Source organism: Ambystoma mexicanum, chromosome 2p (assembly GCF_040938575.1).
Source record: "Ambystoma mexicanum isolate Mex_15411 chromosome 2p, UKY_AmexF1_1, whole genome shotgun sequence".
NCBI classification, from domain to species: Eukaryota; Metazoa; Chordata; class Amphibia; order Caudata; family Ambystomatidae; genus Ambystoma; species Ambystoma mexicanum.
The window spans coordinates 1,092,521,383-1,092,530,113 of record NC_090923.1 but is presented as its reverse complement, the minus strand read 5'-3'; the positions used below and the strand labels follow the sequence as shown (position 1 = coordinate 1,092,530,113).

The 8,731-nt window shown below is 42.9% G+C and overlaps 1 long non-coding RNA gene across 1 annotated transcript; it reads right to left on the bottom strand.

Annotated features, from left to right (window-relative positions):
• Window positions 1-678: 678 nt before the first annotated feature.
• LOC138567146 (uncharacterized) lies at window positions 679-7,042 on the bottom strand. Its single transcript, XR_011302113.1, has 2 exons — window positions 6,807-7,042; window positions 679-1,906 (listed from the first exon to the last, which is right to left on the bottom strand). It is a non-coding gene; the product is annotated as an uncharacterized lncRNA (long non-coding RNA).
• Window positions 7,043-8,731: the final 1,689 nt, after the last annotated feature.

The following is an 8,731-nucleotide window of genomic DNA, read 5'->3' as shown; positions in this document are numbered from 1 at the left end:
GTATGCAGGATCAGGCTTTGTGGTTGGCTCGCTCGTCAGGCAACAGCCAACTCCCCAGCTGCCGTTGCTTGGTGGGTGGACCCATGCGCAGCTCCGTAATACGTGTAACCTTCTGACAACGGCCATCATCTTGGACTCAAATTCCTTGTAATGGTGGTCACATTTGCCCTTCCAGCCCAGGTGGTTTCTGATTGCTTACGGTTGGTACACAAGAGAGTTCTTTCCTTGTGTGGTCTCCCACAAACACTGACAGTCTGGGGTTGTGCAGGCGAGACCAACAGCCACTGCCAATTGCCTTCTTTGAAAACAGTCTTCCATTAATTATCCACAGCCTGTTGGGGGCCAAGTTACATCTCTGCTATGTGTTGCATGTGTCTTTTGTGATATTAATACAGTGTTATGGTGAGTGGCGGACCCTTCATGAAGCCTAGCATATTGTTTAGGCTCAGCACTCACTCTATCCTTTCACATATCTGATTCTGATTTATCCATCCGATTTTGTAATCATTAATTGCATTTTAACCAATGTTGCTCATTAAAATTAGTGATACGGATCATTCATTAATTCAGAGTAATACATTATATTGTTTGAATACACTGGAATGATTGTTTATAGAGATAATTCAACAGTCTTTCCAGATTTGGAATTCATCTGAGCAATGAGACTAACACACCTGATGACAGTGAATTTGTAATAGGGAAATGCAAGAATTAAAACATGGCGTTACAGTAACACTGAACCATCTGGTTTCCTCTCCCTCTGTTTGTCCCATATCGTTCACCGTCTAGGCCTCTCTTGTCTTCTCTCTCTCTCTCTCTATTTCTCTCTATGCCTCACTCTACATTAGAAGCGACATTGTTTTGTAAACAACAGGAAAACACTGCTATTGAGAGTTTTGAGACAAGCAATGAAGAAACACTGATAAATACAGATTTGCGTTTCTACAGATATTCGAACAATAAAACATTAACAGTGAAAACAGGAACTCTGTCCCTATAAACTTGAAAGTAAGCCAGAATCAAATTCAGAAAATGCAGACACACGCTCTTAAACTCAAAATGTTCCGTATTTCTAATCAAACAATATGCCCTAGGGCACCCACTAAGGTGGGTGCTATCAAACAGTTCTTGGAATCAGGTGGGCCCCCCAAGCTACTAACACTTCTCTGATAAACGTTAGAAGAGCCCACCACACTAGAGGAGGTTGGGAACGCCATAAGTGCAATAGGAGGCAATGGAAGAATTCACCATCAAGTTCTTCACATCCCTTTGACATGGAGTCTCTTTCGTTCCTTCCGTCAGGTGGGCATTTGAGGCTCACTGGCTGCAGCACCTATCTGAGGTATTCTGACACTAAGGGAGAGCTCTTGCAGGTGTGCTTCATAGAGGCCAATAGAAATCTCAGACCTAGGGGTAAATGTCTGAGCAAAGTGTTCTTTCAGCACCCTATGTTTCTTTAGGTCTGGATGTATTCTTAGTTACTTCCCTTAGAGGTCCCTTTGAAGGCGACAGCTTTACAAATTCTAGATACATGAACACCTGCAAGATGACCTCTCTCCACTGTGACATTGCTCCAGAGAAATTCCTGAGCATGTTTGTCCTTACATACGTACCCCAAATTCAGGGTCCACGGGAGCATCGTTTTGTAAAGGGGCTTGGGGAAGCGCACAGCATTCATGGAGCTGCCATTTTCCCGCCCGCGTGGCCGGAATGGCAGTCACACGGTCTCACACTCGGTGGTCTCTGTAGAACACATGCTGCACTCGCAGGTCACGGCCACTGGGTAAGTGTATGCTGGGTTTATGCCACGACGGCAGCCGGTCAATCTGACAGTGCTATGGCGAGTCCTGTTGTAGGTGCACAGCCGGTGATGGCTTTCAATGTAGGGCTCCTCCAATATCGGCCGCTGAGAACCAAAAACAGGTTAGATTAATTACAAGGAGGAGCACAGCAACCCAGGGACAAATGATTGCAAATACATTTCTGCATTGAATCGTTACACCAAAGAGCTTGTCTAATAGGATAGCAAACTGGGTCCGAATATAATCAGTGCAATGTCTATGGAATGGTCCTGGGGCAGAGGTGCAGGCAGGATTCAGAAAAATCCTACGCTTAGCACAATTGAGTACTGGTCAGTGCAACTCAAGGAGGAGGAATTACATAGTTCTCTGAGTGCACTCAGATGAATGAAGTCATTTAATGGTGGGCAGGAAAAGAGGCCGCACAAATGACTATAAAAAAGCCCTTTGGGGGTAAACCCCAATTCTAACCTTTGTAGAAAGGGGCAACTCCAAGAAGTGCATTTTTTAAGATTGGGCCCTCAATCATGAAGTGGAGGGACCACTCTTGATGCATGCACTTATTTGAGTTCCCCATTCCTGGCGGATCTGCACACTATAACCCATTCCTTAAGCCTCAAAATAGAGCGGTCCACCCTAAGTTCATGCTTGAGGAAAGACATCAACAATCTATACAAGCACTCAAGATACACACTTTCCTATTTAAGTGCATGAACTCCCAGCATCGGGGCCTAACCAGCTTGCATGTGCCTGCCTGTCCAGACAGCCTCCGAGCTACTCACCATTCAGTTCAGAAGTCTCCGTCTGCAATGGGTTTGCTGTACTCTGCACTCTTTCAATTTACATGGAAAAAGATTCCAAGATGGCAACTCAATCCTTTAACACTGTCACTGACCCTCAGTAGCTGCGACCAGGACTATCAGGTAATAACTCAATAGGAAAAATCCAGTAATAATGGCATAATGAGGGTGATTAAAGAATTCCCAAGGAATAGCCAATCAAACGTGAGTATTTAAACTAAGATGTGGAATAACCTATTAGGAGCGGGATAAGAAACCAATCCCCCTGCAGGGAACATAACATGGACTGGGAAAGTCAGAAGAGGAGAGAATCCCAGGGGAGACAGACATGCTTGCTCGTGATTGCACGATGAGGAGAATTGTGAAAGAAGGAACCAGAAAAGAAATACCACCTTAAAAAGGCATTAAGCATTTGGAAGAAACTGGAGGAAATCAGACAGGAAGCAGTCTCCACCTGGAGACCATAAAGGAGAAGCTTGGAAAGGCACTCCTACACCTTGAGGCAACTGGAATGCCAATGACTGAGGTCATCCACTGGTGACTGTAAGGCTAGGGTGAGAGGAAGGGGACCCATGTCAAGAGGGTAAAATGATATTGTCTGACTGACAAGGACCCTAGTGGGGTTATGGGGATAAATACTGATTACATCTGGTGAGAATATGGACAAGTCCATGGTCTAATAGAAACCTGCTGAGATTTAAGACAAAGCCAAGATCTAGGAGAGGCCTGTTTACAATCCTGACAAAGTCAAGTGCTTGGAGAGACGTGTTAAGTATCATGACAAGGCTATGGTCTAGGAAAGACCTGTTGAGAATGCTGACAAGGGCAAGGTCTAGGATGGACCTGCTGAAAATCCTGACAAAGCCAAGGTCTAGGAAAGACTTGCTGAGAAGTCTTACAACGCCAAAGTCTAGGAGAGACCTGCTGGGAATCCTCACAAAGCTAAGATCTACAATATACCTGATGAAACTTCTGACCAAGCAAAGATCTAGAAGAGGTCAGTTAAGAATCTTGACAAAGCCAAGGCCGAGGAGAGACCTGTTGTAAAGCTTGATATGACCAATGTCTAGGAGAGACATGTTGAGAATCAAATCAAGTCCAAGCTCTATGACAGAACTGCTGAGAATCGTGTGCAACTCAAGGCATAGGAAAGACCTGTTGAGAATCCTAACAAAGTCAAGGTCTAGGAGAACCTATTGAGAATCATGACAAACCCAAGGTCTAGGAAAGACCTGTTGGGAATTTTAACAAAGTCTTGGTCTAGGAAAGGTCTGTTGAGAACTCTGACAAGTCAATGTCTAGAAGAGACCTATTGATAAACCTGAACAAAACCAAGATCTAGGAAAGAACTATTGAGAGGTTTGACAGGGCCAATGTCCAGGAGAGAACTGCTGAGAATCTTGACAAAGCCAAGTTCTAGGAGCAACCTAGTGAGAATCCTGACAAAAGCAAGGTTTAGGAGGGTCCTGTTGAGAATCCTCATTAACTCACAATCTAGGTGAGACCCCCCTGAGAATCCTCCCAAAGCCAAGTTCAATGAGAGCACTGTTGAACATCCTGTGAAAGCCCAGGTGTAGGACAGATCTGCTCAAAACACTTTTAGAAGCCAGAAGCCACAGAGAAACATCTCAGAAAAGCAGTGTGGGGACTTTGGGTTAAGGGAAAGACCTCTACAAGCAAGAGGTTGCAGTGAGACCTGCTTGAGACCCTTTTTAGATGCAAGGGCATAGTAAGAGCTCCTAAAACTGCTGGACAGAAACGTTTGGGGGACAAATCTCCGACCACTGATTAATAACTGGACTAGAAGCTAAAAAGGATAGTGTGACGTCAGAAACCCAGAACAGGGAGAGCGGAATCTTCTGAACTTTCATATTGTAGAGCAGGGTATAAACTTACAAATAATAGGTTTGGGATTTTGGTTGGACACCTTTGGAGTTTAATTGTATGTTATAGACTATGGCCAGCCGGTGGAGGTGGGGGGTTTGAAGGACTTGTAAAAAGCAGATTTGTGATGTTTATGTTGGCCTCTTCTTCTGAACCTTACACAACAGGGCCTCCAGGCACCCAGGGAGGGATAAGGACTTATTAGAATAGGTTTAAAACCTTTGTTTTGTCACCTGGGAGGGAGCACCAAGGGATTACCGTTTGAGTTGGTCCATCTGGGCAAAGTTTAATTTCAAAGTTTTTGAAGTTTCACCTGGTGCCTTTAGGTGTTTGTCTAAGCTCAACCTTGCCTATTCTGATTCTAAAAGAAAGAGTGGTTAAACCGCATTTCTTAGTGTAACATCTATCATTGGCTCAGGTGTCCGCACATATATTTGAAAATTTCAAAAGAGCAATTGGTATAAAATAAAATTCTGCCATAAAAGATCCATCCAAATGTTGCCCTATTCGAAAATTTGTGACGGAGGCGTAACTTTAGTAGGAGGTTATTGACATGTTATAATGTTACAACAAAGACAATCGACTTTTCCATGACTGCCAATACAGATCTGAATGAACAGAGACACTTAAATATGCTACTACATATCAGGGATTAGTTGTTTAGAGCCCATCACGAAGGTCAACTTGCGGCCCTCATGCTCCTTGACTTGGTAGCCCACGATACAGATGATTGCTTGACTCTTTTTGAACACCTCCAGATAAACACGGGAGATGCAGGGACAGCTCCTCCATGGCCCCTTCACGCCTAGAATATTTCCCCCTGAACTATTCACTTCAGGTTAAGATTAGTCAATGTATCTCACCTCCTTTAAAATAAACCAGTGGAGTACCTTATTGATGCCTCTTTCACTAGTACCCTTTCATAAATACATACATCCACTTACCATTCCTAATCAAATAACCCCAGCTACATACATGGATAAAACAAACATTAGGAGCCTCAAAGACAAAGGCCCAGAAAATGTTGCAATCTGTTTATGCAGAAGCTACGAAGCATTGAGGTCAAGTATCCTTTGCTTCAATGGGTCTAAAACAAATAATCTGCTATTCAGCAAGAACACATGTCTTGAGCTGGGCACCAGCATGGGAAGGCCTCCTAATCAAGCTGTGGAAGCCAGCAATATGGGCGTTGTCTTCAACATGTTGCCTGCCTTCATTCCTCAAAAGAATGTGGTCACAAAGAACACATATCCCCAGCTTAATCTATTTACGTAAGTCCCTCTCCTTTTTAGTTTAGGTCATGAAGTAGAATTTCTCCAGACGTAGTTTCTTAAAACATGAACTACTCTAACTATGCATACACAGAACTTCCAAAAAAACAGAAAACTGCAATTTGGGAAAAACCGAGAAGCGCATGTACTCCTGAGCCTTAACAGACTAGACCACAAACCACCAGCATTAAATTCACCCCATTGGTTCTCAAAGCAACAATATGGCATCTTGTAACATTGTTACACTTGACCACCAGTGAGTACTGATCGACTAGATAGAAATGTTTAACAAAATTGTTCCACCAACACCTCATACTAATATGTGCCCTAAGATCTGCAAGAGAAAGAAACAATCTGATCAGCAACCTTTAGTAAAGGACTTGAGATGCATGGGCTCTGACCACTGGAAGAGTCAGGGCCCAGACTTAAGGTTTCAATGAGACCACCCACATTTCTGCAAGGAATTCAAGACTCTGTTATTCCGCCAAGCCCTTCCAAAATAATCAATCATCAATAGTGAGTGTTCCATTGTTCATGGAATGTACAGTCTTTGGAGGCCCCCTTCACATTACCTCTGCCTATATGTTTTCATGTTCTACAACACAGGCGCCTGCAGTGCCACCGACTTATCTAACAGTGAAAGTTGCCTACTTTGCTTCTCTTGCTTCTTAACCCTTTATCTTCCCCCGCTTCCCGTGCCCCAGTAATTGCCAAGTGAGAATTTGCAAAATTCACACAAATATACCAAGGCCTGTAAATAATCCATGTTGTTGAAAATAGATTCATTAGCAAGAAACCTTCAGTGAAACTAATTCTCAAGGGGCAAATCGCCAATTGCAAGTTTTATCCCAAAATCACTTACATCAACTTTGGAAGGGCAATTTACGTATGAGTAAGATGGGCCTAATAAAAAAACAAAAAAGGAAATAGAAGTGAAAATGAGTCAAACTTCAATGAACATTTGTGAATGGCCCTTATAAATCTCTGAAAGTGAATGCATTGAAATGTTCGGTATTAGGGACCGGGGCATTTCCTAGACAGACCATACACACCTCCCAGGTCTCACACCGCCCCCAGCAGGCATCGGTCTTCACCCTCAGGCTCCGACAGCCTGGCTTGCGGGCAATGAACGTGAACTCTCGCACGGCACAGCCAATGAAGGACTGAAGACTGATGGAGGATATCAGCAGTGGGTGGGTCAGTGCAAAGACCAGGAGGCAAATCTCCAAGGATGCAGCAGGATTCCGGCAGGTGGACATTCTGCCCGATGCAGGAAAGGTTCAGCTCAGCCTGCTAATACAAACAGAACTATGAACCACTCATTCTATAGGTTTCAATTTACTTTTAAATGCTGAATTACATTTCCACTGTGAATTTAGCATATTGTGTTTTACTAATTACAGGATCCTATGTATTGATGCTCATTGGCCCCATGTCAACAATATAAAGAGGACCAACAAATATCAGCGCACAAATCTATTTGAGTTCAATAAAACTTCTTCATATAAGGATTCTGGTGCAGGAGAGGAATACTGGCCCTGGCACGAAGCTGTAACATAATGAACACACTAGTTTTCAATCTATGGACACTCCCGTCCCCTGCATACCATAAATGCTGATTATCAGCCAAAATGTTTAAAAGAGATATAACATTTTAAGGAGATTGCAATGAAACCCAATACAATTTTGATACAATTCTTAATGTCAACCCCAACTACCTAGTTTTCTTCTACAACAAAATTCTTTCATGCAAAGTCTGTCAAACTCTACGTGATTCGGTCAATGTGCCCCTTCTTCAGGAGTGGACTTCTATGGGTATATGGAAAAGAATTTAACGGAGCAAAACGCAGATTACATTAATTCAATTACATGTATCTATATCCATCCATTCATTGTTAAACCACCAATTTCCAAAATTAACTCTTCTCAAAGTGTATAGAACACATCTATGACAACATTTTCAATATATCACCATCAAATTACATATTACTGTATGTGACCAGGTCCATATCCTTCACAACGTGACAATGCAAATCACCACTCCACATTTTCTCCAGTATATAGCATGCTAAATATTCCATGCATGTATCTGTGTGAGCAAGGCTCCCCCCTTCTTTTTCTGGTGGTCTATGGCTCTAACAACAATGGTGACCCCCGATCGAGTGCAGGAAGAGACTTTCTTCATACCTTCCAATTCCAATATAGGACACCGTTATCCCATATATGCAAAAACAACACACAACGTAAATGAAGGTTGCGTATCTTATATATTCTTAAAACATATATGACCCAGATGCTCCCTATGGGGCCATCATACCTGTGTGCTGGCGATAATGCAGTGAAGTTCAAGCCTCTGGTGTCAATTTCTAAACAGTACACGTAGCTGTATTTCGCTGTAGCTCACCCTCACGTGCAGGCTTCTATGCTAAAGAAAGTCTGATTATAACACCCATACCTTATAATATCTGGTCCATATATAACTGAGTGGACACCCACCGGTGTATGCACAATGTGTAGTCCTCACTACGATATGTCGAGTTGCGCCAAATTCACTGTCCCTCCAGTTTCCGTATACTTCTGCATTCAGCATTTCCTGTTATGGGTCAGCCATGGCCCCGGCATATGCCTACATATTCATGTATATATTTGAAATGAGGTTTGTGTTAGAGCATTCTGAATGGTCAACTAAGATTCTAATTTGGAGAAGATTTATTGACAACATATTTGGTATTTGGTGTGGTTCTAGGTAAGATCTGACACGTTTCTTTGAATACTTGAATCAAGTGCATTTACGCATTAAATTCACGATAGAGGTTGGGAATCCCACTCTGCATTTTCTCGACACAACTGTACACAGTGGACAGGGAAATCCAGCACACACTACATGGAGTCATGTCCAACTGCATGTCACAAAACTACATCCAACCCATAGAGTGGCCAAAAGACTATGGCTGCTGCCCATTGGTACACAAGCATT